Here is a 15,762-nt window from a genome sequence, read left to right as displayed (position 1 = left end):
TACTTGGAGGACTCACTTGCTACTACGAGGCTAGTCGATCCATGGGAAACTCAAACTACCCATTCACTCTTTAAGCAAGTAGTAAAAAAGGTAATCAAAAAAATATCCCTTGTCTACGATAAACCCGCCTTTGCCCGCAGGAGCCATGCCTGGATGACTCTGAGCGGCTACAAATTACTTGGGTCACAGGCATACTTCAATCTGGGTTACTCCAGGAAGACCAAAGAACAATTCTTAAAATAAAGGCTTATAATACTGCCAGCCATCCCGCACCTTCCACCTTGGCAGAGGGAAAAATGTGGAAACACATACAGACTATGTGGGAATGGCACTGAAGACATGGAACATCTAATCTGCTCCTGCTGCCAAAACTGTGCTCTTCTCATATGAACAGGAGCAAAATGTCGCAAGTTCCCAATGCCTCTCCCAGCTTTCCCGGCGACGCGCCTTAAGTAACGAGTCGCCCAAGAAACCCAAGGGGGGAAAGGGGATGGGACAGAGAAGAGACAGTCACTCTGCGTCTATTCTTTCTTCAGCCTTGACGTCTTTCTATCTTCTGCTTATTCTCCTTGGCTGGACAGGTTAGTTTGTACTGAAAGAGAATTTTCACATTAATATTTATTTAATTATCTTAGCCTGAAACTATTCTTTTATTTATATGTGTCTTTTTTCTTTTCTGTTCACCTACCCTGTCTGAAAGTGGCCAATGCTTCTCTTCTTGTTAATTAGTCTTGTCTTATGTATTGCTTTCTTCAGGTGCTGTGAACTAAAACATTCATGTGTTAGCCTGCTACTTAACCATTAATCTTTATTTTCTCTTGTCTTTTACCTTCAGATTTCTCACCTATTGTGCCCTGAAGTATGCCTTAAAACTGGATTCCAAAAGGTAAGTAAGTCTTTTTTTTCCGTCTAATCTTAGCCTTACTTTAAAAATGATTCTTCTACTTGTAAACTTTAATGTAGAACACTGCTCTCCACTATCTTTCTTATGTGGAAAAAACACTTCCCTCCTACAGCTAATTTTATTAGGAACACCTCAATGTTTTTTTTTTAAATATATTTTTTCTTCACGTTAAACACTAGTATGCTAATTGGTAATATACAATATATACATAAGTATTAGCGTGTCTACTAAATCACTTGTTCTGACGCTGCATACTCCGCTGGTACATGCGCAATACTAAAAGTTTCCTTTCACTCCGTTTATTTCTAAACTGACGACTCACGCGCATGCCTGGAATTGAGACCTTTTCTAAATTAAGCACGAGCTCCTTCAATTGCCTTGGAGAAATTTTACGGTCTTACTTGAATATATATTTCTCCACAACTCCGCTTTTATCAAGAACTCTTGGAATAGCACGACAAAGTAATTTCCCTCTCTAACTTCGCGACGCAATCTGGAAGCAACCTTCTCTCCTCAGAACTCCGGTGAAGTGCGCCGCTCCTCAGACCTGACACCTGGATCTTGATGATTGCTATTGTACGCTAGAGCGCTAACCTGCTGTTCACTCGTTCCAACCCTAGCGGCCATTTTAGATTGGCTCAGTCTTTCGTGCCTTTTCTTTAGATTGTGTGATTTAAGGAAGTTCACTCTTACAGGGAGTTTGTTATTTAAATGTGGCCTGACAGTCCTGACACCTGCACCAAACTAAAGGAGGAAAGGATAGGATTACTTAAAGCCCACTTTAACAAACGAGGGATTAGAACCCGGAAACAGGCTGTGATTGCATTCTTTGACTCCAAGAACCCGCAGCTAAATGGGAAGCTAGTAAAATTCCTGTCACTAGTAGAATCCAAGCAAGGAAGAGCAGTGTCCGGTGTAAATGCTAGAACCAAATAAGGAAGTTTTAACCTACAGAACCGAAAACTTAGAGCACAGACCTTTGAACCTCTTCATAAGAAGCTGAACAAAGGCGCTTTTTCATCAGAGACTTTTAAGCTTTTAGAACTGCACTTCTCTTGTCTTAATACGTATGAAATCTTTTTAACGTGGACTTTTGTAATGGTTTTAATTAACCAAAAACAATACAAAATGTACATACTTACTTACTATAATAGGTGCACCCGTTGGATGGGAGGGAGGGAGTGTTTTTTTGATGTAGTTACTAACTAAGTAGAACTGGTTTTTTAATAGTGTTTTGTTATCCAGAATCCTACTGCTAGATCCCCAAACACCGCTCTGCATGATACCACAATTTATAAGAGAATGGAAATGTGCACAAGTGTTCTATACAACCGAGTATCTTGTCATCTCATTTTGTATCTAGAATGTATTGACGCATTGCTTTATACGTGTCTTTGGGCCATATGTATCAAGCCTTTTTTCCCGTTTGCAAACAGGCAGATTCTCAGAATCGTCCCGTTTCCGAATTGGAAAAAGCCTTTTGGGATGTATCATCCCAAAAGGCCATCTCAAAATCGAGAATTGCAAAATTTGCGATTCTCTATTTTGCGAATGCAATTAAGGAATTGCTAATTGCGATTCCTTAAATGCAATTCTGGAAGCACCAGAAATTTGCTATTTGGCCTTAAGGAATTGCAAATTACCACCAACTTCAAGTTGGTGGTCATTTGCGATTATCTTTAAAAAAGCACTTTTTTGATTTTTTAAAAGTGCCATATGTCGCACATACATGCCCTTAGGGCATGTATGTGCGCAAAATGTGCACACATGCATATTTCAGGGGTGCAACAGGGTGTCCTTTTGGCACCCTTGCAACCTTGAAATTGCATTCTCAATTTGCGATTCTCTAATTGGTAATCGCAAATTGAGAATGTCTTCCCATTCATTCCTATGGGCCTCCTAGCCCATAGAAATGGGAAGGTATTCCTTATTTGTGAATCTCAATGTGCAATTCGCAAATAAGGAATATGTAGGATTCTCAACATTTTTTGCAAATCTTAAATACATTCCAATTTGCGATTCTCTAATTGCGATTCGCTAAAAATCGCAATTTGAGAATCGCAAAACTTTTTTTTTTATACATATGGCCTTTAATCTCTAGAAAATCCAATTAAAGGTGTTTAAAAATGAAAAGAATCCTGGCTATGTATTGTTGCTATTGTACATAGTATCCTCTCCCATATGTTCAGATTTTTAGGTGTGTGTCTTCTTGGAATACACAGAGTGACTGGTAGGGGTCAGAGCTGGATGCCAAAAACAGTGTTTCTGCCTTCAGGCTTTTTGTCCTGTCTGCAATGTACCTGAACCTCTAACAGATCTCTACTGATACCCAAGCCTGCTGTGGGTAACCACTTGTTAAGCTTGAAATAATGAAGTCATTAGTCCTGAGAACTAGCATTTATGGTTAGAAAAACATGTACTGGGAACAATGCAGCTTTTGACTCATACTCAAACCCTATGCTATTTTATCCATGCCTGGGTGTTCTTTGCTGCTATTTTCGCCATCACTGATGTAATTTGGTTAAAGAGGATTGCAAACAGCATTCGCCTGCAAAGAGTGTCTAGCTGTCACAATAAAGCTGTGGATATGGTTTTCACTCTCGCCTCTCTGTTCTAGGTGTACCGATGTCTTTCATCACGGATGCATCCAGCAATCTGTGCCAATGCTGTTACTGCTGGAACAATGAAATCTGTACTGAAATTCTAGGCATAGAGAATGTGAAACACACATAAGGATCATTTAATTCATCCTGTGGGACCTGCCATGAGAGGCATTGTTTATGAATCCGATGAAAATGCCACAGTGACTTATGCTGGATTGAAATACTGCCCCCTGGCTTATTTCATGCCCAAGAAATATTCTTACTGTGTGGATTGGGTTTTCCATTTGATGCCTCAGTATTTAGTTACAATTGGCAAATCCTTAGTAAAGCATCTGAAAGTGCACATCCGGCCTTTCATATATAACTGTTACAATTGTGGAAAAGAACTTAAATCCTAGAATATCACTCAATGTGACTTGTTGTTAAGAAAGAAGTTAACTGAACAACACATACAGAGAAATAAGTTGCTTCAAGAACATGTGCAAACTTGTCAGTTAAAGCACATCTGGACTTTCTAGTCTCTGCAAAGGATACCCTGTCTAAAATCTGACAAGTCAAAGCATATGTCCAGCTTGAAACAGAAGGCCAGAGAAGTAACCACCAGAGGAAGCTCGTCCCTTGAATACATCAAGTCCATCATTTACAAAGTATTCTTTATTCGAGACGACTTTGTAGTGGTCTACCCTTTATGTCTTCGTTGTGTGGAATGATCACGACCCTCTGTCTTTGCTGTTGTGAGTGTTCACTTCAGAATTTAGATGTCTGGTATTCGAAATGTTTTGACAGTTGCTCTGTGTGGCTCTCCTGTGCTAGCTGCTGCACAGCACCTGTTGCAAATAAAACTCGTTTTCGTTCTACATCGCTTTATCTCTGCATTGTACTTACCACATTTATGATGGCGGCGATCTACAGGTGTCTGTAAAACCCACAGAGATCATCTGATGCTGAAGCTGCGTTGTGTTGTCTCCGACGGCAGAAAGATTGGCAAGTTGAAGTCCGTTCTGGTTGTGTCAGAGAAATGCGCAACAGAGGCAGAAATTAAGGTATTGTTTTATGAAAAACAGCAACAGCGGGACTTACGAAAAATAGAGAAAGAGCTTGTCATTGACGCCAGGAAGGAAATTCTGTCTACGAGAGTTACGTTCTAGTTGCTGAGGCACGTTTAGCACGCAGCGTAGGCACCATCTTGGGTGTATTTCATGCACTGGTATACTGGCACGTAATTAAGACTACGCACGAAAATACGTAACAGCCATTTAAAAAAAGAAATTGTGAAATTGACGTAGTGTTCACTGAGTTTATTCATAACATTGGAAGCATTTAGCATTATACACGTGCTTTTCATCTAACGGTGGCACGCACACCTGGCGTGACAACAGAGTACTAATCATTTTTAAAAAGGCGCATTTTCATTGAACGGTGACACGCACACCTGGCGTGCCAACGGATCATATTAGAGCTTGTTTATTGTGGTGACACGCACACCATGTGTGTCAAATGTACAATATCTGAAATTTCTGAAATTTTTGGTTAACAAGTTTACACGCACATCCCGTGTGTGCTAAAAAGTCATTCCAAGTGCAGTTATTACTTGTTTTTACCTGTTTCTCAAAGCGAAGGTGACATACACATCTTGTGTCAATGTGCTATGCATTGTTGCAGTGATCTCACTTTATATAAAAATGTAATTTATTGAAACTCTCAAAAAATTACAAAGTACCAATACAATCTAATATTTATAACATACAACAATTTTATTATTCATTGTGATTTAATGTATCTTTATAACATACAACAATTTTATTCTTCATTGTGATTTACTGTAACTTAGTGCATAGTTACATTTGATCTTTTTGATTTATTAATTACAATGCAGTCAGTGTCTCCACCCCCTCCTTTTTTGGAACTGCCTGGAAATCTACCAATTACGTGGAAAAATTGGTATGATGCTTTCCTCACGTACTTGGGTGCTATTGGTGCATCGCGGTATAGAGCTGAAAGGAAGAAATATCTTCTTCTACATTCATTGGGTTTCGAAGGAAGGTCTATTTTCAAACATTTGCCACCTTTGATATGGGCTAATGATGAGGAAGACATTGATGAATTTGTGCAGGCAGTAAGGAAGTTGGAGCTACGTTTTGACGGTCAGCCAAGTCTTGTGGTGATTAGACACAAGTTCTTCAAACGTGAACAAAAACCTGGAAAGGATGTTGACATTTTTATTCCTGCATTAAGAAAACTCAGTGCAGATTGTCAATTTGAGACATTCACGGAGCAGTTAATCAGAGAACTGTTTATTTGCAAGTGCTCTGATAAAAATATTCAACAAAAGTTACTTTCCACAGGAAATCCCACTCTTGAAGAAACTATTCGTACTGCGAAAAGTATTGAGTTATCCAAGGTGTCTGTGAAAGAGTTAGAGGAGAAAGACAAGTCCAGTGATACAGTTGGTGTGGTTAGAGCAAAAGATGTTAAGAACATTGTGCCGTCACATACTGATAACAGGTTCTTCAGACAAACTAATGTTTGCTTTCGTTGTGGAAATATGTCTCACATGAAGTCGGGTAGAGGGTGTCCGGCTAAGAATGTTGTTTTTAGAGTGTGTGCAAAATTAGGTCATTTTGCCAAGGTTTGCCAGAGTGGTACATGTCGTGGTTCATTCTCTCAAGATGTGAAACAAGTTTCTTCTTCTTCCTCTTCAGTTGCTAATGTGTCTGTTGTGGAGTGTGGTGTTAACAACTACGATAACATCCAGTATGACCTGAGAGACATGGTTGTGGTTGTTGGTGAGCAAAATGTTACTGAGGGTGACATTGCTGAATGTGTGGATCCATATGTTGATATCACCATTGGTGAAAAAAAGTTGTCTTTGTTAGTTGACTCGGGTGCTAGAATAACAATGATCACCCAAGAGTTGTTTAATGAAGTCTGGGGATTGCGATGCTTGGAACTGCCTGATAGGTCTCCTGTATCACACGAAGGGGGGAGAATTGAACTTGCAGGTTATTTTGAAGACATTCTTGAGTTCAGGGGTAGGAAAATCCAGGGGAAAGTGTATGTGGCAATTAAGGGACTGTCCATTCTTGGATAGTTTTATCAAGGACTTTTCAAAATTGTTCTTAGGCCTGGCACAAAAGATCAAGTTTCTCTTGTTTGTTCGGATAATTTCAATGTGGATTTGTTCGCACATTATCCTTTGGTTTTTGGTGGAGGATTAGGTCAGATAAAAGGCTTTATTCATCAAATTAGAGTTAAGGATGATGCCATTCCAGTCAAACACAGGCTCAGGAATGTATCATTTAGTGTCAGGGATCAGTTGGAACAGGAACTCAATGGATTATGTCGTAAGGGCATAATTGAGCTTATTGAATAGCACTTTGGCTTTCTCCATTGGTGGTCGCAAAGAAGAAAAATGGTGAACTACGCATTTGCGTTGACTTACGCAGTCTTAATAAGAGTATATGGATTGACTCTCATCCTCTTCCTAAGATCTCTGATATGTTGTCCATGATCAATGGTTCAAAATGGGTCAGTAAGTTAGACCTAGACACCGCACAGCTTTTGTTTCCCCCATTGGCTCTTTTCAGTTCTGCAGAATGCACTTTGGATTAGTTTCTGCAGCGGCGGTGTTTCAGAAGATTATGTCTTCTATGCTCAAGGGTATCCAAGGCGTGGCGCTTTTCCAAGACGATGTCTTGATTTATGGTGATTCAAGTGAATCTCATGATGAGTCTTTGTATCGTGTCTTGGATGTCATGCAAAAAAGGGGTGTTGTTTTAAAGAAAGAAAAGTGCTTGTTTAAAGTACAGAAGGTTGAGTACTTAGGTCATGTGTTGACTGAGCATGGTGTAGAACCCAGACCAGGTCTAGTTAAAGCTATTGTTGACAGCCCTGCACCTAAAGACAAATTTGGACTTAAATAATTTGTCGGCCTCTGCGAGTTTTACTCACGGTTGCTGTCTGATTACGCTTCAAGGGTACAGCCATTGACTAACATGTTAAAGAATAGTGTGGCTTTTGTTTGGGATGACACGTGTCAAGGTGTGTATGAGTGGATCAAGACACAGTTGGTTAGTCCTAAGATTCTCAAACCGTTTGACCCCAATGCTATGTGCACCATCACTGTTGATGCAAGTGGTGTGGGCTTAGGTGCCATTCTTACCCAGTATGTTAATGGTACTGAAGACACGTTGGGTTATGCCTCCAGGGTGTTACATCGACCAGAATTTAATTTTGCTGTGATTGAAAGAGAGCTTCTAGCATGCTGGTGGGCCATCAGAAAGTTAAATCCTTACATTTGGGGAAATCACTTTCAACCATGTAATGATCACAGTTTACTTGTTTCTATTCTTTCTGGGGATAAGATCAAAGAGCATACCCCAAGAATTGTTTGTTTATCTACGAAGTTGCTTCAGTACGATTTTGAGGTTACATATATTCCTGGCAACAAGAATGGTAGAGCAGATTATTTTTCTAGGTTAACGATTGATGAAGTAGAATCTTCTTCTTGTGATGAAAATGATAAAGATGACAGTGACTGTTTCATTGCCTCTTTGACTTTGAATGACATGTCTGCTGTTTCATTGCCTCTTTGACTTTGAATGACATGTCTGCTGTGAAAGAAAGGAAGTGGAGAGAGGAATTGTCTAAAGATGTCTTGCTCTGCAAAGTTGTTTACTGTATCAAGAATGGTTGGACAAGGGAGAGTAATGCACCATACAGTTTACAAACATTTGTCAAGGTTTCCATGGAACATTCGGTGGAATATGGGTTGTTGGTACGAGGTGACAGATTAGTTCCTCCAGCAACGGTGAGATCTAGATTACTCAGTGGTGTCCATGAGGGGCATTTGGGTAAAACATTCACTAAAAGAAGGCTGCGTGAGTATTTTTGGTGGCCTCAGATGGACAAAGATGTTGATGTTTTTGTTGGTGAGTGCGTGGTTTGTTCCAATGCTTTGAAGAGTTTTAAATTGAGAACTCCTCCATTGCAACCAATTGAACTTCCAGCAAGGCCTTGGGAGAAAATTGGTATTGACCTGGTTGGTCCTTTCACTCCTCTTCCGAATTCCTCAAGGTTTGCTGTTGTAGTCATTGACTACTATTCAAAGTGGCCAGAGGTGCGTTTCATTGCTGAATGCAACTCTAAAAATGTTATCGATTTTCGTAAAGACATTTTTCTGCGTGAAGGTTTTCCTTCCACCATTGTGTCCGACAATGGTGTTCAATTTGTTAGTCAAGAGATTGAACAATTTTTGCAACAAGGGGGAATAAATCATTCAAAAAGCTCACTTTATCATCCACAAACCAATGCTCTGATGGAACGCATGAATAGGGTGTTAAACAACTGTGTGCAATGGGCGATTGCTGGAAAGTGCAATGTACAGAATGCTGTTAGGTCCATGTTGTGGTTTTACTGTACCACGCCACATTCGTCTACTAAAGTGTCCCCTTTCGAATTTCTACTTGGAAGAAAAACGTGTTCAAAGGTGTGTCCTGGATGGATGTCGAAGTGGGTGAAGTTAGATTCTGTGATTGATGTGGATGATTTTGTAAGAGACAAGGTTACTCGTGCACAATCTTGTCAAAAACATATTTTGATGCCAGGAAAAGGTTGGTTCCTCACATATTCGTGGTGGGTGACGTTGTGCGGGTGAAAATCCCCATTCACAGCAAGAAAGGTGATGTAAAATTCTCTGAACCCATGGTTGTGGGTCGTGTTTGCAGTAATGCTATCAAGGTGAATAACAAACATTGGTGGAATGTGTCCAAAGTTGTTAAATTGACTTTAATTTGTAACAAGAAAGACTTACATTGTGGACAGTCTGATGTTTCTGATAATTTGTCCTCAAATGTTCCCTCACCTGTGTGTTTACGCAGGAGTGCGAGGCAACGTTCTGTTCCTAGAAGATTTCTTTAATTTTTTGTGCTTCTTCTTTTTCTCTTCTTTTGTCCTTTTCCTTCTTTCTTTCTTTTCATCTCTTTTCTGTTCTTCTCCTTTACTCTTTTTCTTTTCCTTTTGAGGGAGAGGATAATGTAGTGGTCTTCCCTTTATGTCTTTGCTGTGTGGAATGCTCACGCTCTGTCTTTGCTGTTGTGAGTGTTCCACTTCAGAATTTAGATGTCTGGTATTCGAAATGTTTTGACAGTTGCTCTGTGTGGTGCTCCTGTGCTAGCTGCTGCACAGCACCTGTTGCAAATAAAGCTCGTTTTTATTTTACAACGCTTTATCTCTGCATCGTACTTACCACAAACTTTCTGTTTGACGATGATGGAAATGGTGACAAACTTGTGGAGGTGATCCTAGACATTGATGTGATGGTGTTTAAAGATACTGGTGGCTCCTTTCATGTCATCCCTGACAGTGAATGCACTCACCTACACACAACGAGAACACATTTGTTTTGCAGAGTTCTAAAATCCTTCTTCCATGCAGAGGTTACTTGAGGCTTATCCTGATATATGAAGGCCATCATAGGTCACTCAACATTTGTATCTTTGAAGCTGCTGGTGATACCAGTGTCTCTTGAGCTTTAGATCTGCTATGAACAGTTTCGGATTACCAAAGAGGCAAAGTAAGCACCGGCCTATGGGCCCCACTTCTTTCAGCGGCCCTGGACAATGGATCAAAATAATGTTGAATTGATCTTGAAAGAAAATTACAATTAAGCTTTCTTAAATTGTTTCCAAAAGATAGAAAAAATGAATCAACTCAAAGAAATGAAAACTTTACATTAAAGACTTTATAGAGAAAATACCGTATTATGTAAAATTGATTTATTAAAATTGGTGGAGTTGGTAAAATTTAAATCGTATTAGGAGGTCATTTGCAAGGGGGGCCCAAAATGTCGAATGCCTAGGGGCTTCCACAGGGTATTAAACCAGCACTGGCTATGACATTGGGTCTGCTACAGGTTAACTGATCATCTGAGTCCCATCTTCGGAAGAAGACACAGGAGTGATATTGTCAGCACTGCTCAAAGGTCTAGACAAACGAAAAACGCTACACAAACTATGACAAAGGCAGCAATGGTAATATCAGATATGCACCCAAAAGAACAGTCTCAAAGGGTAAGTAATTATACAACGATATTCATTCATATTCATGCATTAAGGATGCTAAGCAAAAATATACCCTGCAACTAGCAAATGTAACTTTGTCTACACAACAATGCAAACAAATAAGTTATATATATGAATCAATTTGAGATAAGGATAGCACTCCTATAACCATAATCACATCACATTCAAGCCCTAAGAATTGCTTTAAAAGGATGAACAGAAAAAATAATATACTTGTTCATTAACTGTATTAGTCATTTATGTAAATACGGACAAATTGCATGAACAAAGATCTGTGCTTCTTGATCACCACTATGAAGTAGTAGAGATTGACATCTTCTATAGACAGCTCGTATGTGTTTCATCCCAGTAAATAGGACAATCTAAGTCTGTAAGTACCATATGAGTATAGTGATAGTAACAAAGGAGAATGAACAGGATTACAATGTTCATATGAATTGTGATTCATAGCTAAAAGTTACCACTTGCTTGGTGTGTGAACATATTTGGCTGAGAATAGTGAAACTAAAAGCCAAGCTTTCGTTGATGATCAAGTACCTCCTCGGTGCCAACTATGGGTTACATTGATATCACCATAAAGCCAACTGCAGTAAAACCCATTGTATCCCAAGTGCAAATGAACAAATAGAGACCCAAACGGGAGTTAGTTTGGTAGCCAGGCTCTCATTACAATAAATAAATAAATACGTGTATATTGTGTGAGTCCGTGAGTTTCGGATAAAGCCAACAGACAATGTTTACACCTTTTGTACAAAAGAGGAGGAACAGTTAGGAACATGTTGTGTTCCAGTTATCTCAAAACACATGATGTAACACATACTTGGTTACCAATCCCTCCTCAGAGATTTTTCAAATATGGCAATTGCATTGTATGCAAATTTAGCATAGATAATTGTAAAATGTTTACTTACAATATTGGGATACCATACAATATCAATTAATGTATTAACTGCAATACCAGATATACTTTTACTCCATCACTTCTGTTCAATTTGATTTGTGTGAGTAGTACAATAAGCTCTTTGAAATTATCTGTTCAGGAACATACACAAACCACCAGAGTAAATACCTACATTCTGATCATTACAGTGAAGAGCATGGTCTCTAGATCAACAACTGAACATGCATTGCCATGGTATTCAAGTTACTAAGGCTGATATGAGAGTGAGGCTAAGACCCTGACACTTGGAGTGCTTGAAGCAAAGTGGATTACTAAGCTTTCTACTTGTAGTAGGCTAGACTTTTATAGCATTTGAAGTAAGACTTAGAGATAGAAAGGTTAGTCAGATTCCCGGAATCATTAGTGTTAAACATGAGTTTAAGAACTGGTTAGCAGTGTGTAAGAAGTTATTTACACGATTAACAAGTGAATAGCAGAGCTGAGAGGGAAGGGGTGATGCTTTGGGCTTTTTAATAAAATGATTAAGAGCATTCCCTAGCAGAAGTAGGAGATGGAAAATGTCTGGGCAGTTACAATAACATTGGCTCCATGTGAAGTTAATTGTGATGTTCTCACAGAGTAAGGTCCCCAAATATGTCTGTTCACATGGAGTCCCGGTTATCTGGGAGGGCGGCGACCCTTCAGCCTGGTAGAACCTGCAAGATTTGCTTGCGCAATGGTGGAAAAGATCTGGAAAGCTGTTTTTAGAAAACATAGCCAAAAGCGAGGCTATGGAAGGAGAGCTGCTAGCTTTTCACATATTGAAGACTGAGCAACATACACTTACTTGAGACTCCTTGCAGGCGAATACTAACGCCTCGTATTACTGTCAAGTGATCAATCCTGAAACTGCACTGACAGCTCGATTGGCTGTGGGTCTCCCAGCCATGAAATGGAACATAAGTAGGACCATCTTCTTTTCGCCTTACCTTGCTAATTGCTTAGCCTCTGTACATCTTTATTTATTGGGCTCATTTTATCTGCATATTATAATTTGATATTCTTTGTGCTTCTCCACCTGAGAATATTGGGAGTCCATGTCTCTGTCATCAATGCCAGTCATGGACTCTTCTCTTCTATCTCCGCAGTCTCACATGACAAGATCTGGGCTATTGATTTGAGCACAAAAACAACTTATTGAAGATTTACGATGTATATATGTATTATTTTCTACTTTGTATTTAACAAAGGGAGATATAGTGTCTTATGAGTTACAGATGACTGGACCCTTTTAGTCCCTGAGGAACCCTGTGGAACAGTGGAGTAAGTGTTTGGGTGTGGTTGATAGAATTCATGATGTAGAATGTTCAGTTAACGGTTACATGGTCACACACAGATAAATAATGACGTGTAATACCAAGCTCCGTGTGTGGCGTAATCATTTACATGCTCCGAGGCTGTGGAGGATGCTACAATAGCTTACGGCACTTATGTAATAACTTTTGTCCCACCACATGTGTAGACAATACATCCTATTTGTTTACTCCAGCATTCCATCATTATGGTGAAATTCCAAAAATCAGGCTGACAAAACTTAATTTTGGGAAAAGGCCATTATGACGAAGTCTGTTTTCCACAAAAATAGAATGAAAAGTCATACCAGCTGTGGTTTTGAATCACGTTTGTCATGATTGCATCCTGGGACATGGAAAACAAGTTTACAATTCCTTTCACAAATAGAACTATTTTTTAAAAAAACAGTTCATATAAAAAAACCAGGTATCGGCAGTCTTTTTGGTATGTTTTCCATGAACTGGTAGTGTAAAAGAAGAGGATGACGGCACAGTACATAAAAAAGAGGAGAACTGAAAAAGGTAAGAAGAAAAAGGGAGGAATTAAGGATAGGGAGTTGGCTTGAATGGGGTGGGGGATACTAGAAGGGCTGTGTAAAAAATAAAAAAAAATACACAGTACCATCTCAGGGGTTGGGTAGGAGGAGGAGAGGTGCTCAAGAGTATTAAGAGGCAGCAGGAGGGGGGAAGGAGAAGAGTGGTGGGATTTGGCGGACCACCCCCTTTAAAGGGAGACAAAAACGGTAAAGGTGAAGACAGGGTAGGTTTGAGGTTATAGATGGCGTGGGGGAGGGTTACACCTCTCTTGAAAACAGTGCAGAAAATACATTCAGAAAGAAAAAAAATTTTTCACCAAGAAGGGCAGTCACCAGGATGGTTTTGTCAGCTAAGTGATAGCTATTCTAGGTGGAAAGATTTGTGAAAACATGTTGAACGAAACAGATTCATCAGTACCATCGTCTTCAAGTTGTATTTTCATTAAATACACCTAAAACATTTTTTCTTCCATACATATGTTGTCTGTTTGGCTTTCTTTGTTCTGGTGGTTTGTTCTGAAGGTAAGTACTGTGCCAGGTGATGACTTCCCTGTCATCTGGTGACTAACTTGGCCCCTGTTTTCTGCAGTAACATTATCTTTGGTAGTGAGGCACATGCTCCTCACACTTTCAACACCAGGGTAGGAGACAGCAGCGGCTGTGGCAGGTAAGAGCGGTGGAGCCGGCTGGGGGGGATTTCGAGAGACGACCACAAGGGAAAATTAAATAAATAATTAATTTTCCCTCATGGTCATCTCTCGAAATTCCCACCAGCCGGACCCACCGCCCCACCTCTCTTACCTGCAGCAGCTGGTAGGTGACCCTGCATAGACTGCCCTGCAAGTAGCACTGTTGCTGTTCCTTTCTTTACAACTCAAATCCATATAGTTTGATGGGCTCAATCTATCCCTAGGGGATTCCACAGCAAGGACTTTTTTAGGCACCTAAGAGCACAAAGTCCTGCAACCCCACCAAAATATAACCAAATGGAAGTGGTCTTGGAGAAAATGTCAGTGAACCTCAACCTGATGTAGACTTGGGTGGATGTGGGACATCCACCAAAAAGCCACACTTTTTGACAGATGTCCGGCCTGCTCTTTCAAAAGCGGTGTCATCACATCAATATTGTATTAGGATGTCTCTTCAGAAAGTTCATCTGCTGCTGCTACACAGCATAACCACAGGAGACTGGAGGGTGGTTGCAGGAGACGCTCTGTTATAAAGATCTAAACCCTGTATAGGCTCTCATTGTTCTGAGCAATAGTTTTTTTTTTGCATGCCCTTCCAATGGAGTAGTGTTCACCTTTGGCTACCTAATGAAAAAAACAAGGATCCCCTGAACAGTGAATAACACGATTCCTAGGACAGGGTAAAACTGTATGAGGAAAATAAATCCTAGGCAATCAGGATAATTCAAGCAATATACATAAACAATATAATCAAAACAATGTAATATAGGGAGAAACAGAGAAAAAGAGAAAATCTACAAAATATATTCTTTCTTTAATAATTATTTGTTAAAAACTTCATATTTGTAAACAAATTGCGTAATTTTACACAATATTCAATACATCCAAATTTATAATAATATATACATAAACAAAATCTAAAAAGTGGCAATATCTTTAAACTTTCTATGCGCGTTTCGGCGTATTCAACGCCTTCTTCAGGAGTAGCCACACAATGATCTACAATTAATAAAAATAGGTACTCAATATTTCAGTTACAATGTTGACAGTAAATCCATAGTGAATAAAAGACAATACTTCACATAATTAACAAACAAATATGTCATACGATAGTATTTTTCATTCTATCAGAATCTTAGTCTCTTATTTCAAAAATCTCCTTAAATATGCAAAAACACATTCACATCTGTATACAATTTCGTCTGAGTGCTCTTACCAAACTTAAACATATCACATAAAGAACCTTGTATAGTTCAATAATAAAGAAAAGAAAAGGAAAAAACAGATATTTAAATGAATTAATGTTGATTTTCTAATGTATAGCTAAACGATTGCCCACATTAACTTACTTAAAAGATATGTAGTAGGGACAGTTCTTAAGGATGAAGAACTGAACTTAATCTTATGATCGATTCTGCAACAGACGTTCATACTCTCAGTTATGCATTCAATATGGTATTATTGAGACACTAAACCTGGTATTTATGGTTAATAATGATTCTGTAATGATACATAAATCTATTGTCTGAACAAACTTACTTTCGAAGTTTGCGAGAAAGATGGTTCTCTACATTGAAGAACTGCACGTAATCTATAATTGCACGTAATAATAGATCTGTAACAAAAAACATGCTCCATTTTAAGCGTCTAATTTAATATGCTTTGTTTTATATTGTAGCTATTTAATCCAGATAGTCACAATGCAATAATTGCCTA

At 39.1% G+C, this 15,762-nt stretch overlaps 1 protein-coding gene across 1 annotated transcript in view; it reads right to left on the bottom strand.

The window, feature by feature from the left end:
- LOC146861930 (uncharacterized) overlaps positions 1–4,648 on the bottom strand; it is a 437,430-nt gene extending 432,782 nt beyond the window's left edge. Inside the window, exon 1 of the mRNA XM_085643212.1 lies at positions 4,393–4,648. The gene's annotated coding sequence lies outside the window, so the exon portion shown is untranslated. The remainder of the gene's footprint in view (positions 1–4,392) is intronic.
- Positions 4,649–15,762: the final 11,114 nt, after the last annotated feature.

The sequence above is a fragment of the Triturus cristatus genome, chromosome 2_2, assembly GCF_964204655.1.
Source record: "Triturus cristatus chromosome 2_2, aTriCri1.1, whole genome shotgun sequence".
Classification (NCBI taxonomy): domain Eukaryota; kingdom Metazoa; phylum Chordata; class Amphibia; order Caudata; family Salamandridae; genus Triturus; species Triturus cristatus.
This window is presented reverse-complemented; position numbering and strand designations above follow the sequence as displayed.